The sequence below is a fragment of the Giraffa tippelskirchi genome, chromosome 5 (assembly GCF_054371585.1).
Source record: "Giraffa tippelskirchi isolate mGirTip1 chromosome 5, T2T-mGirTip1v1.2.pri, whole genome shotgun sequence".
Lineage (NCBI taxonomy): Eukaryota > Metazoa > Chordata > Mammalia > Artiodactyla > Giraffidae > Giraffa > Giraffa tippelskirchi.
In genome coordinates, this window is record NC_137279.1 from 90968340 (window position 1) to 90984335 (window position 15996).

Sequence of the window (15996 nt, forward strand, 5' to 3'; positions counted from 1 at the left end):
CTCTGACACAAATGAATTTATCTACAAAACAGAAACAGACTCTCAAGCATACAGAATAGATTTGTGATTGCCAAGGAGGAGATAGAGTATGGAGGGATGGATTGGGAGTTTGGGATTAGCAAATGCAAGCTACTGTTTATAGAATGAATAAACAAGGTCTTGTTGCATATCATAGGGAACTATATTCAATAAACCATGAATAAATGATATAATGATATAAACTGTATTCAACAGATCATGATTCCATGTGATAAAGTATGATAGAAAAGAATATGAAAAAGAATATGAAATATATATATATTCCTTTTCATATTATTTTATATATTCATATATATATATTTACATATATATATATAACTGAATCACACTGCTCTAGAGCAGAAATTCACACAACATTGGAAATCAACTATACTTCAGTAAAACAAATGTTTTAAAAAAAAGAGAGGTCAAAGGAAAATTGCATCTGTTTCAACTCAAAGAATCACTAAATAACTAGGACAGTGCAAAGTTTCTTGCCCAAGACAAGCATCAGATACCTTAACACAACAAAGATGGCAGAAAGGGAAAGAGTTTTAGAAGACTATAAACATGGTGCAAATTCAACACAGACTTTTACTGAGAGCACAGTGCATGCAGGTTAAGACAATTTGGCATGGATACTAATAGTAAAAAGACGTGGATGTTGCTCTCAAAAAGCTTAAAAATTAAAAGAGAAAAGGAACTTAAATAACCACAACAAGAGGTCTAAAGTGAGGAGAAGATTTAGCAAAATCCAGTTAAATTGTGATGGCACTTTAGATGAGGCAGAGACAGCTCCCGCTTATGAATCAGGGAAGGTCTTCAGCAGGAAGTGACATCTGAAATAAGCCTGATGATATTCACATTTGAATACATGAAGGGTCCTTGGACTTAATTCCATTCAGAATTTAAATTATGAATTTTAAAGCCTTATAACACAGGATAGAAAAATAATTCTGCAAAATTACATTTAACTTATATTGATCATTAAGTAGAAATAAACAACCAAAACAGGTCTACAAGGAGAGTGGAAAGGTCATCATCACTGTCCTATATCTACATGTGTCCTGAGCTCTTGAGCTGCTGGGATCTCTTTCCAAAAGGAGAAGAGTGCTTGGGGGTTCACAGTGTGTCCTGATGAGGATAGAGATGGAAGTCATTCTACACGGGATGGAGGTGAGAAGGAAGGGGCTGATAGGTAAGAAGGAAGGAGCTGGGAGGAGGAAAACTGAGAAAAGAGAGAGAAAAAAACATGAGCAAACAAGTGGAGACTGGGGAAAAGGGCAGGAAAAATGGGCACAAAAACTCACCAGTGCTTCCTAAGCCAAATGCAAGACCTGTTAGGAGTACCAGGGGCACAATCACTGCCAAGATGACCCAACCCACAGAGCAGTGCTGAACTGTGGATGGATGTGCACACAAGGGTGTCCTTTCACTGAATTTCTGTGCTCTTCATTTGTTATTCAAGTATCTGCCTCAACAATCTCCTTCTTCCCTATTTCCTCTCTTATCCCTCCTCAGAGATGACTCCATCTAACCTCCACACCTTATATCTATGGGGCTCTCATTTTCAACTGCCATATTTCTTATTTTTATTCCTTTTGAATCTGGACTGCCTAGAATCCCCAATTTTTCACCTGGCTCTCCTGCTCTGCCTGAGGAACACTTACTCCCATTCCCAGTGGGGCTCCAGTTTTTCCTCACCCCAGAAGAGGATAATGTCCTGGCCTCCTAGACTGCTGTGTCTCACCGGCAGCTCAGGCCAGATACTTCCCTGGCTTCCACATCCAAGGAAACCCAAAGATACCACGTCCCATCAGCATTAGGCAAGACATCACTTCTCGGAGTGCCCTGTTGCTCCTGATTACCCCGCATCCACATCACCCAAATGGGCTTTGGGTAGAAGCCAGAGATGTGACAAACCAGCATCAGATGGCCAGGGCCAGGACTGGGGCCAAGGGAGAGCCAAGCCTCTGGTCTTACTGCATGGGACAGAGAAAATAGTCAGATGATGACTCTAGTACAGACTCAGAGGTTTAGAGCTTCATGACAGTTTGGATGGACATACTTTTCCCACCATTAACAGCTGTCACCCATTATCCCCTCCCCCACTTAGCTCCTTGTTAGGAAGATGAAAAGGTGTGATTTTAGAACAAAAAATTTGTGGAGGGAGGGTGCAGGACTGACCTCATCTCTGGAGATATGCCTTTCCTGCCTCAAGAAGACCCAAGAGGAAACATGGGCAGATGTCACTCAGCAGCTTATGTATTTCCTAGATGTGTCCATAAAAGCTGAATAGTCTGCTGACTAACATGCCTTGTCTGGAAGCTCAGCACTTCTGATCCTTGATAAGCAAACCACACAAAGTCTACTGAGGCTTCACCAGCATGCAACTCACAGCCTTCTGTTATCTGTATTTCAAAGGGATCTAGGGAAGAGGAGTTACCAATCAGAGAAAAGAGGACATTAAAAGGAAAAAGTGAATCAATAGATGATGGAAGCAGAAAGAAGAAGTTTAGAATATTTGAGGAAATGAAGCAAGATTGGCTTGATAAAAGTTCAAAGAAAAGGAAATTGGCAGTAGTTGGAGATTGAGGAAGAGATGAATGGCATAAGGAGAAAAGTGTTTGAAGAAGGCAATATAAAGGATGTGGATGATAGATAATAATATAATAAGGAAGGACTTAGTGTGAGACAGTGGGGAGTATAATAATCAGGAGTGAGTTGAATGCAATAGGTTATATTGAGTGTGTAAATAGAGATTGCTGAAGAGATTGAATGGGGAAGAAAGTCACACTTTAAGGAGTCCATCATAGAGTGAGGAAACTGAAGGTATCTAGTCAGAGTCCAGTGAAAGGGGCTGTCACAGGTGACCACTGATGGAATATAATAAATCACGAGCCTGCAGTCAATGAGAGGGAAATGTATAAGTAAGTAGCAAAAGTCTTGAAAATTATGGGAAGACAGGGTCTTCCAACTGCTTGCCCAACTGCTGTTCTATGGTAGGGAGAGGTAAGGTTCAGAATTGAGTGGAAATTGAGTGGAGGCTGTATATTAGAGAAATGAGAAACTCAGAGATACACACATACACACACCTCACACTGTATCCCCAATCCCCATTGAGGGAACTGAACTTACATTCAAGTTGCCATTGATTGGCATTGTTGTGAAATACCTGCAAAACTATAGTGAATCTCTTGTGAGATACACTTTGCAGTTCCATTAACTCCTCATTGTTGAAGTTGCCCTTGGACCAAGGCCAAAGGTAAATGACTGTGTGAGAGCTGCTTTTCCAGCCATGAGTCTGCAAGTCACCCAACTAAGCTGAGCCCAGATTTTGTACCCAGGAATGGTTATAAAATGATAAAATCCAAATGAATTAGAAGGAGATTGTCTCCTGGAAGCCTATGGGAAAAGAACAAAGAGAATGAGAAGGGACATTGGGAAGGAGAAAGAATGGAGAAAGAAAGGTACCAAAGAGGGGAAATTTGGTATATAATAGAAAAGGCAAGCCATAGATATCTCAGTGGACATTTGGCTGTCCCAGGATCCCAAGAGTTAGTTATATGCAACCTTCAAGAGAGCACAGAGACCTGGAGTCAGGGATACTTAGAATGGAACTGGGCTGATAACTCTCAATCTCCAGCTTGGGGAAACCATTACACATGCGCGCACGTGCACACACACACACACACACACACACACACACACACACACACACACACACCTTCCTGGATAAGAGCTCTTACCCTCTTCATTGTCACCACCTGGGAGGAGAGTAAGGAACAATGAAAGTTGCAGAAACAGCATCTCATTTGCAGATGTTCTTTCTCACAGAAAAGTAGGTCTTTGATTTCTGTTCTAAACAAACCTACCCCAAAACACCTCTGTTCTGACTTCCTCTTCCTACCAACAGGCAAAACTTTCCTTTAGTCACTGCCTGAAAAAAAGAAAGCTTGCTCCTTCCCTAAGCCCTGGATCACATACTCAGATATTCATTTCCCTTCCAGTTCTGATACTCCTCTCTGGATTCCAGTTTCTCTCCTTGTCACCAACATCCATTCTGCTCACCTTTCTATAGTTTAACTGCTATGGACCAAATCTTAAAAGGTGTTGGAAAGTCAATGTATCTGTAAGGCCTCTTTTCTCATTCATACAATAAAGGAATGAAACTAAACATCTTCTTAGCATCATATCTAATATTCTCATGCCCCTGCTCTTTTCCATCAGTTAGTCTTTCTCTTGCTTTTCTGAATATTTCTCCAAATATTCTCTTCCTCTTTCTCATGTTCACCCCACCTCATTCATATCTCTTGACTTTTCTTGGTTCTTTTATTAGGTTTTTCAGAATCCCCTATGAATTCTCTGAGAAACAGTATAAACTGACACATATTCTTCATTATTCTTAGAGAATAGCCAGTAGCCATCACAAAGACCACAGGAATATTGAAACATGTAAAGAAAAACCTCCTCTGTTTGACCTGTATTGACATATATTCACTCACCAAAGAATCACTTAGCATCTGCCTGAAACCAAGCATCTGTTACACCTGTGAATTGTGTTATGTAGTGGCTGAAAATACAATCACTTTATTCAAGGACATTTTAAATTCCTTGGGAGAAAAAACATCTAAAACAAGAATTATAAATCTTGGTGTGTGGAGACTTATTATAAAGTATAAACTCTAAACAAACAACAACAAAGAAAAAAAAAAACAGCGTCCTTGAAACATTTGCCAAAATGATGTCCTTTAACTGTTTTGTTTACCCAACAGGATCTTGTTTTCAGAGGTTGCCTTGAGGTATTAGATCTATAGCCTGTTTAAAAAATTGTTTTCACTGAGTAAATTTGAAGATCTAATGGCCTTTATTCAATGATTCATGAATTGGGCAGCATTCTTTCTAGCAGCTGGAAGGTACACAGAAGAACAGTATAAAATGGAAGGTTTTTATAGGAAGAAAGATGGTGCAGGGAAACAATTTTCAAAAGAAAAGAAAGGGTTATTTTAAGGCAGGACATATTTTTGAGGGGAAGGGAATGGCAAGAATTTTATCATGTAGATTGCCTCTTCTTCCTCTGGAGGGTGGAGAGGGCCTACCTGGAAGATTATCTCACAGTGTCAATTCAAAATTGCCAAATGGTTGATTATGATTACATTTCTGATGAAGGCAAAACTGCAATTAAGTTAGATATTGAATCAAGGTTTGAACATTCTCTCAACTGCCCTTCTTTGGGACTGTAATGAAAACATCCTTTCCAGACCTGTGGTCACTGCTGAGTTTTTCAAATTTACTGACATATTGAGTGCAGCACTTTAACAGCATCATCTTTTAGTTAATAACCCAGCTGGAATTCCATCACTTCCACTAGCTTTGTAGTAATGCTCCCTAAGGCCCACTTATATGTGGGTCAACAGTGAGAACCTTTACATGGAACAGCTGACTGGTTCAAAACTGGGAAAGGAGTACAACAGGCTGTACATTGTCACCCAGTTTATTTAACTTATATGCAGAGTACCTCATGCAAAATGTCAGGCTAGATGAATCACATGCCAGAATCAAGATTTCTGGGAGAAATATCAACAATCTCAGATATGCAGATGTCACCACCCTAATGTCAGAAAGTGAAGAGGAACTAAAGAGCCTCTTGAGGAAGGTGAAAGAGGAGAGTGAAAAAGCTGGCTTACAACTCAACACTCAAAAACTAAACTCATGGCATCTGGTCCTATCACTTCATGGCAAATAGAAGAGGAAAAAGTAGAAGCAGTGACAGATTTTACTTTCTTGGGCTCCAAAATCACTGTCGATGGTGAATGCAGTCATGAAATTAAAAGATGCTTGCTCCTTGAAAGGAAAGTTAAAACAAACCTACACAGCATATTAAAAAGTGAAGACAGCACTTTGCTGACCAAGGTCCATATAGTCAAAGCTATGGATTTTCCAGTAATCATGTACAGGTGTGAGAGTTGGACCATACAGAAGGTTGAGCACCAAAGAATTGGTGCTTTAAATTGCGGTGCTATAAAAGACTCCTGAGAGTCCTTTGGACTGCAAAGAGATCAAAACCAGTCAATCCTAAAGGAAATCAACCCTGAATATTCATTTGATGGACTGATGCTGAAGTTGAAGCTCCAAGACTTTGGCCACCTGATGCAAAGGGCTGATTCATTGGAAAAGACCCTGATGCTGGGAAAGATTGAAGGTAAAAGGAGAAGGGGTGAAAGAGGATGAGATGGTTAAATAGCATCACCAACTCAATAGTTATGAGTTTGAGCAAACTTTGGGAAATAGTGAAGGACAGGAAGCCTGGTGTGCTGTAGCCCATGGGTCCCAAAGTCAGACCCAACTTAGCAGCTGAACAAAAACAAAAACCTTTCTTGATGAAATGAGAAATTTAAAGTTTTTTTTTTTTTGGACTAAGGTATATGCTAATAAGTATGATATTTAAACAAAAGATCCTGCTGTAACTCTCTTATTAATGATGTAAAAATTAATAAACAAAAACCTCAGTTAAATAAAGTCAGGAAACCTGAAGTGGGGGTTCTCAGGCTTTTACTTACATGGCTCACCATGATTGCAGATGCCAAATTGCAATTCTCTGTTCTTCCTGAATAAACCCATCTTGTCTGGGGATATATCTGGTCATCTATTTGTTTTAGGTCAACACATAATAAGAAACTAATAATAATATGTGGGAAGTAAAGTGAATAGAATATTCTGGAGTTATTTATACAAGATTCTCATCTTATTGGTCTTTCCTGAATGTTCCATGCTTGCTTTATCATATGCTGCTCTCTGCTGGAAATGCTGATCTCCCTCATTCATGGTGTTTATAAGTATTTAAAGTCTTAAATATTTGTTTATGCTACTTATCACCTGGATAAATGCATTTAGGCTATTTATTTTCTAATTTCTTAGTATATAACTAATCAGAAATTATCTTGGGCTAATTCAAGGAAGAAAACTTTTTGGAAAATTAAGATTAGAAAATAGAAAGCCAGAAAGAGCTTCACTTGAATACTTGTAATTTTTAAAAGCTGGATAAGCAAAATCACAACTTTTCTTGAAACCATCACAATACTGAAGTATCAGGACCATCAATTAACCCAAAACTTAAGGAAAGACAGATTCCTCCAAGGAAATAAGAAAAGCAAATCCTTGTTTATTTGGGACAGATGTCAGATGCTGCACAAGAGAGTAAGAATAATTCAGCTAAAACTGTTAATAAATTCCTAAAGGCTAGTGTGAATACATAGAACCCTTAGGATCCACAGACAAGGGAAATTCACCTTTTTCCATGTACCTCACCAAGGGCTCCTGAAAGATTGGAATCAATTATATAGACCAGGGAAATCCTTCCTCACGGTACAAGCCTGAGATCTGAGAAAGGCAGGAAGTCCCAACCAGATCTTTCCCCACTATCTCCTACACAGAAAAAGGGGGAGGCTGGGGGCATGGGAGGGGGAAGGGAAGAAAGTTCTATTGTCTTCAGAACACGGGTGAAGACACACAGCAGCTGGAGGAAGGAGAAAAGTGGAGAAGGGACACTAAAAGAGCCTGTCCTCACCTATTAGAGATTCCATCCTGCTGACAGCAATGTGGGAACACTTAGAAGACCCAAGTCCCATAAGAATAAGACAGAGCCAGATTAAAATAATGCCTCTACTTCCTCTTCCAAGCAGGTGAGTGAGCAAGGAGTGGTAGGAGCTTTCCACTCATGCAAGAGAGGCAACAGTGTGACCATAAATCTTCTTTAAGAATCTCACAAAGGAACTTTCCACTGATGCAAGAGAACAAAGGAAATACCACAGCCTGCGAGCCTGCAAGAGAACCATGAAAGGCACTTTTCCCCTGCTTTTTAAATATGAGGTCCCACATTTATATTTGGTGCTGGACTCCAAAATTGTGTAGCCACCAGTGCTTATACGATTCACTGTAGACTGTGGAAAAGCAAGGAGAAGGCAGTTTGAGTTTGGGTGGAAGGAAGAGGAAGAAGAGTAATCTACCTGAGGAGTGGAGGCTGGAAACAACAGGTTGGGAGCAGGGCAGAGAGACCAAGGGCATAACAGATGGAGGAGGAAAGGAGGAAGCCCAGAAGAGGAAGAAGAGGAGGGGAGGAGGGAGGAGAGGAAGCTGAGAGGGAGGAGCAGGAAGAAGATTGGAAAGAGAAGTGGAGCAGAGCCACTGATTCTTCAACTCAGCTTCTGTGGGCAACACTGGTCATAACCAGGGAGCAAAAAGCAGCTGGTACTTGAGTTGTGGCCCCACTGTGGACCTGCAGCTTTCCAGGCAGCTCCACTCCTGAGCATTCATTCAGCTATGGTGTATAAAGGACAGCTCTGAAGGGGGAGAAAGGATAGGGGTTTCTCAGGAGCTGACTGAGAAATACTGAGAAATGGGGGAGCTGAGAAAAACCAGAACTGGAAGCAAAAATCAAGAGATAAGGTGGGAGCAGGGGTGAGATGACTGTGACCAGAGGGGGAAAAAAGAAAGAAAAGAACTAAGAGATCTGCTCCCTGGGCCAGCAAAACCTAGAAGAGAAATCTGGGCATGTTGGGATATATACCTTGATTATAAATCAAGTTGGTTGGATATCCTAGGGGAGGCCGGTATTCTTCCCTGGGTTACCAGACCTCCCTGAGGATCCTTCTTGATTCACTGGTTAAGACTTAAGTCATTGGTGCTTAGGCCATCAGCAATCTCATATTCTTTCTAACAATTGTCTCTTGGTGCTCCTCCATACACCATCTCAGCTCTTTAATTCCACCTCCTCAGGACCCAGGTGTGAGCTCCCCTCCCTACACTATCTCACAGGCTTATCCCACATCTCCTCCCCACCAAAAGAAACCTCGCCTTCCCTGCTAGAGAAATCCACTGCCTCTTACAATGATGTGCCTTTTACTGGCCTCATTTTCCCTCCCACTCTGCTTCAAGATTTGCCTTTGCTTTTCTGGCTTCATGCATCTGGTCTGTTTGCTTCTCACCCCTCACAGCAAATACTTTGCACTCCTGGTGGCTCAGATGGTAAAGAATCTGGTTTCAGTGAGGGAGATCCCAGTTTGATCCCTGAGTCAGGAACATCCCCTGGAGAAGGGAATGGCTGCCCACTCCAGTATTCTTGCCTGGAGAATTCCATAGACAGAGGAACCTGGCCAGATACAGTCCATAGGATGGCAAAGAGTCAGAGATGACTGAGTGACTGTCACTGTACACTTCAAAAGGAGCTTTGGACTGAGAGCAAGATGAACTCCTGGATAGGCACTTGCCGGATATAGCAGTATATTAGAGCGATCATAGTATTCTGGTCTTAGTTTTCTTATCTGTAACATAATTAAGTGAAAAGAACTGAACATGTCCCAGCAACACTTTTGGCTCCAACATTTTTGTGCCTTCCTATGCTCCTACCCCCTCTGACCAGTGTGTTCTCCTCTTTCCCTACTCTGCGTCTCCCTCCTCTCTCATTCTTCTATGTCTTCCCTTCATTCTCCACTAAGCGTTTATCTCAACTCTTGGTCTTCCTCTCCATCTTTTCATAGTCTCTACCCTACAACCTAATCTCACCTTTCTTTCTGACTCATTTTCAAATCTAAATCATTATTTTATCATGTGATTCTTGGATTCCAGTATTCAGTTCAGTCACTCAGTAGTGTCCGACACTTTGTGACCCCGTGGACTGCAGCACTCCAAGCCTCCCTGTCCATCACTAACTCCTGGAGTTTATTCCAACTCATGTCCATTAAGTTGGTGATGCCATACAACCATCTCATCTTCTGCCATCCCCTTCTCCTCCCACCTTCAAACTTTCCCAGCATCAGAGTCTTTTCCAGTGAGTCAGTTCTTCACATCAGGTGGCCAAAGTATTGGAGCTTCAGCTTCAGCATCAGTCCTTCCAATGAATATTCAGGACTAATTTCGTTTAGGATGGACTGGTTGGATCTCCTTGCTGTCCAAGGGACTCTCAAGAGTCTTCTCCAGCACTACAGTTCAAAAGCATCAATTCTTCGGTGCTCAGCCTTTTTTATGGTCCAACTCTCATATCCTTAAATGACTACTGGAAAAACCATATCTTTGACTATATGGACCTTTGTCAGCAAAGTGATGCCTTTGCTTTTTAATGCACTGTCTAGGTTTGTCATAGCTTTTCTTCCAAGAAGCAAGCATCTTTTAATTTCATGGCTGCAGTCACCATTGCAGTGATTTTGGAACCCCCAAAAATAAATTCTCTCACTGTTTCCCCATCTATTTGCCATGAAGTGATGGGACCAGAAACCATGACCTTAGTTTTCTGAATATTGAGTTTTAAGCCAACTTTTTCAATCTCCTCTTTCACTTTCATCAAGAGGCTCTTTAGTTCTTCTTCACTTTCTGCCACTAAGGGTGATGTCCTCTGCTTATCTGAGGTTATTGATATTTCTTCTGGCAATCTTGATTCCAACTTGTACTTCATCCAGTCCAACATTTCTCATGATGTACTCTGCATATAAGCTAAATAAGCAGAGTGACAATATACAGCTTTGAAGGACTCCTTTCCTGATTTGGAACCAGTCATGTGTTCCACGTCCAGTTCTAACTATTGTTCTTGACCTGCATACAGATTTCTCAGGAGGCAGGTCAGGTGGTCTGGTATTCCCATCTCTTTCAGAATTTTCCACAATTTATTGTGACCCACAAAGTCAAATGCTTTGACACAGTCAATAAAACAGAAGTAGATGTTTTTCTGGAACTCTTTTGCTTTTTCGATGGTCCAGTGTATGTTTGCAATTTGATCTCTGGTTCCTCTGCCTTTTCAAAATCCAGCTTGAACATCTAGAAGTGCCATGTAGGGCCACCCAAGACGGACAAGTCATGGTGGAGAGTTCTGACAAAACGTGGTCCACTGGAGAAGGGAATGGCAGGCCATTTCAGTATTCTTGCCTTGAGAACCCCATGAACAGTGAAAACGAAAGTGAAGTCACTCAGTTGTGTCCGACTCTTTGCGATCCCATGGACTATAGCCTACCAGGCTTCTTTGTCCGTGGGATTTTCCAGGCAAGAGTACTGAAGTGGGTTGCCATTTCCTTCTCCAGGGGATCTTCCCAACCCAGGGATCGAACCTGGGTCTCCCACATTGCAGGCAGACGCTTTACCCTCTGATTCACCAGGGAAGACCCCATGAACAGTAAGAAAAGGCAAAAAGATAGGACACTGAAAGATGAACTCCTGAGGCCGGTATTCCCAACATGCTACTGGAGACCAGTGGAGAAATAACTCCAGAAAGAATGAAGAGACGGAGCCAAAGCAAAGACAACACCCAATTGTGGATGTGACTGGTAATGGAAGTAAAAGTCCAGTGCTATAAAGAGCAATATTGCATAGGAACTTGGAATATTAGGTCCATGAATCAAGGCAAATTGGAAGTGGTCAAACAGGAGATGGCAAGAATAAATATTGACATTTTAGGAATCAGCGAACTAAGATGGACTAGAATGGGTGAATTTAGCTCAAATGACCATTATATCTACTACTATGGATTCTGGTGTATAAATACATAAAACACCATTATGGATTCTATTTCTGGAAAGATAGGACACTACATAGCTCCAAAAGACCCAGAATTCAGGATAAAAATTCTCTTTTAATTCTTTTTTAAATACATAGCTATATTTATGAAGAAATAAGGGGACCAAGCATAGAAGAAATGGAAACCCAGAGATGTAAACAGGAAATGATGCTTGAGCATACAAGACAACATGTAGGTTCCGGAAGGATTTGGCTATTGTGGTTACTTGTATCAGGAAACAGGTCCTTGAGGCCAGACAAATAAGGTGAAATTTGCAACTGAATTTTCTACTATACAGTCCTCTAAGTGACAAGATGGACTAGAAAGAATCCATTAATTAATCCAAGGAAGAAAGTTTGCCTGGCTGTGTCTTCACTGAACACTGACTTGTTTGATTCTCATTCTGAGAATTGTTAATCACAAATCTGATACTAGAGATAAAAAATATTTCTCTTGTGTGATTCTAGAAAGCACAATCCAATCAATTAAAACAAAATGTGGTTCCAAGTTTGTACTATCTCTGTGACACTTGGTGGATTTTATTTTATTTTAATTTTTGCTGTGTCTCTTGCAGGATCTTAGTTACTGGGCCAGGGGTCAAACCTGAGCCCTGGGCTTCAAAGGGCCCAATCCTAACCACTAGACCATCAGAGAATTCCCAACATTTAATTTCCCTAATCCAAAATTACAAGACACAAAGAAATAATTCAGCAGAAGGAAGGTTGGCAGGCAAACAAATATAAGTTAGATCCCTCAAGAAATCACACATAAATTATATTAATATTTTAAAAGCTTAAAGATATGAAAAGAAGTAATATCAGCAGAGAAAGAGACATCAAAAACTGCCAGGCATATTAAGCCTCTAAAAATAACTATTCTAAACACTATGATTAAAATATTGACACATGAATTCAGCAACCAATATAAAAAGCAATTTTTAATTATTTCTATACTGGGAAAGCTAAATAATTTCCTATAGCACAGTGCAGAGTTAAAGAATTTTGAATATGAATGAAGTTAAGAGTGGTGAAGACTAGCATGAAATCCAGTATAAGTCTAATAGGAATTTCATTAGACACAAAACAAGTAATGAGAAGAGGAAATATTTAAAGAAATAATGGCCGAGAGTTTTGTAGAATTAATGAAAGGGATAAATCTTTAGATTCAGGAAAAAGAAAAGCTCCAAGGCATATTAATGAACTGGACAAATGATGTTCATTTATACAGTGAAGAAAACAACAGAAAATTGTAGGCAACTTGAGAGTATAAATCCATTTAAGCAAAGTTTCTTTCTTTTAGATTTCAGTTATATCTTAATAAGTCAACTAGTATTTAATAAATATCAAAGGATGTGCTGAACACTAAGATGAGAAAGAGTAAAATACAGAAGTTCATACTCTAGAGAAAAAAACATGTAAACCAACCATAAATGTAGAGAGTGATATTTCTCTTATGAGAGAAAGTACAGGAATGAATGAACTTTATTAAATCCATTTTATCTATATCTGAACTGCTTACATGGTCCTGCTCACTCAGAACCCACAACACTGGCTGCAATAATCATGTAGGACTGAAGCAGTGATACTGTATATCCATGAGGATATTTCAAGTGGTTTTTAATTCAGAAATTGATGAAGATATCAAACAACAAATATTTATTTCTCACTGATCTAGAGGCCAGAAGTCCAAGGTCAAGATGTCAGCAGGTTTGGTTCCTCCCACAGGCTCTCTCTTTACTGTGTAGATGGCCATCTTCTCACATCAGTGCCCCCACACCATCTTTCCTTTATGCACACACACCCCTCTTGACTCTTTGTGTGTACAAATGTCCTCTTCTTGTAAGGATACCATTCAGATTTGATTGGGGCCCACCTTAACAGCCTTGTCTTAATTTAATTGCCTCTGTAAAGGCCCTCCCTCCAAATACAGCTGTTTTCTGAAACACTAGTTACTAGCGCTTCAACCGTGTTTAGAGACACGGTTCAGCCTATAACACTGGTTATATTCACTTTCAAAATCCTCTTCACTTTACCTCTTTCACTTTTCAAAGTCTTATTGACTTTTAAATGTAATTTTTAACAGAGGTCATAGATATGCAGACTTCAGACACTGTTGCTAAGGCTTCTGAAAGTAACCTCTAACTTCCAAAAGTTTTCAATTTTCTATTGTTTTCTTGTTCATCATTGTTGTTCCAGTGTTTATGTTTACATTCAAATTGACAACCCTGTTTTCTAAAATGTAGAGATATCTGACTTTTATTTATTAAGCCTAAAGATCAACGTTATATTTTCCTTTCTTTTCACAAGATGCACTTAAAGAAGATGAGAAAAGTAGGAAGACTCACTCTAGTGGTTATCAAGATTTATTACAAACTAGAGTAACCAAGATCACTTTACTACATTGCGCTGACAAAAGGATAGATTTATGCAAGAAATGACCAGAATAAGGAGTCCAGAAAATACCCATAATACATATGGACACTTAAATTACAATACAACTGGTACTGCATGTAGTGTTACTAATCAATTAAATAACACTGAAAAATACAATTTTACCCCTATTTCACACTACACACAAAAATCAAGTCCAGTTATAGTGTACACATTTACATTTAGTAAAAAGGAAAATAGTTAAGCTTCTCAAAGATACAATAGTACAGTGATTTGCAAGGTCAAATCCTCAGATCAGCAGAATCAGCATCATCTGGAAATTGTAAAAAAATTAATTCTTAGGACTTTTCCCTGACCTAAAGAATTAGAAACTCTGATGGTAGGTCCAAGTGAGTGACATGTGCTTTAAAAAGCCTTCCAAATGATGCAAATGTCCACTCGAGTTTGACCACCATAGATTAATGGTGGTCAATTAATCTATGACCATCCCTGGTCAGGGAACTAAGATCCCACATGCCATGGAGCAGCTAAGTCCATGCACCACAACCAGAGAGCCTGGGTGTTGCAATGAAGATTCTGCATTACATGTATATGCATATCCAACAAAGGAGTAGTACACAAAAAATTACAAATAAGAAAAGACTGAATCCCCTCTCTATCACTACACACTCTCCCGTGCGCACACACACATAGCTAAACCCTTAAACTGGTATGTCACAAAGCAGTGTATATAAGTGGCTCAAAGGCATGTGAAAATATGTCAAGTACCATTAGCCATCATGGAAACATGAACCAAAAAATTTGGATACACTATACCCCCATTAGAAAGGTTAAAATTTAAAGGGTAAATACATCAAATGTGAGTGACAATGTTCAGAAGATGAAAGGTAGATCAGTATAACCACTGAAAACTTGTTTGCCACTTGTCTATTAAATGTGAAAAATACATATAAACTGGGCTCAGCAATTTCATTTGTATTTCTAAGAGAAATGGCTGTTTATGTTTGCAAAAAGACCTGTATACAAGTGTTCAAAGTAACATTATTCAACATAACTAAAATCTGGAAACAATGAAAATGTCCATCCACAGTAGAATGGCCAAATGGTGGTACAGTCACACAAAGGAATACTACACAGCAATGGAAAATAACAAATTACTGCTATATGTTACAAGATGAATAAATCTCACAAAAATAATATTGACTGAAAGAAGGCAGACACAAAATAGGTCTTACAAAATGACCCTAGTAACATGAAATTCAAAAACAAATCTAAACTCTGGTCATAAAAATTAGAATATTTGCTGTCTTTAAAAAGATATTGACTAAAAAATGGATGTTGACTGGGAAGTAGAAGCATGAGGGAGAAAAATTCTAGGGGCTGAAAATATTCTATACCAGGGTAGTGAATTATGCTTAGATTCCTTTCAGAAAGCAGACCTAAATCTGTAGAGGAGAGAACATCAAAGTAAACTATATTGAAACAAGAAACATTGTATATAACATACTATCTATAATGCTAAGGTGAAGACGTGGAAAATGTGAGAAAGAAACTAGATTTGTAGATTCATGAGATGATGACCAGTTTTGGTTTGTTTGTTTTTATTTGGCTGGGTCAGGTCCTAGTTGTGGCATGCAGAATCTTCATTGCAACACCCAGGCTCTCTGGTTGTGGTGCATGGACTTAGCTGCTCCATGGCATGTGGGATCTTAGTTCCCTGACCAGGGATGGGACACATGAAACCCATGTTCTCTGCCTTGCAAAGCGTATTCTCAAAAATCCGTAAGAATGTGTTCTATATAATCTCTTTGCCTTGACCTCACTTCAACCTCAGGATCAACATTCTTGCTCTCTTTTCTTGATCATCTTCTTTTCTCTTCAGGGACACACTACCTCTCAGATGTCACCCATATCAGTGCTTCTCAAATTTTAATGCATTTATAAACCCTGCTGATTTTGCTGAAATACAAATTGTGTTTCAGGAAGTCTCAGCTGAGGTCCAAGATTCTATATGTCTAACAAGGTGATAACTCTGTTCCTTATCACTGA

The 15996-nt window shown here is 39.6% G+C and overlaps 1 pseudogene; it reads right to left on the reverse strand.

The window, feature by feature from the left end:
• Positions 1 to 688: 688 nt before the first annotated feature.
• Positions 689 to 3776, reverse strand: LOC145505228 (T-cell surface glycoprotein CD1a-like; annotated as a pseudogene).
• Between the last annotated feature and the right edge of the window lie 12220 nt (positions 3777 to 15996).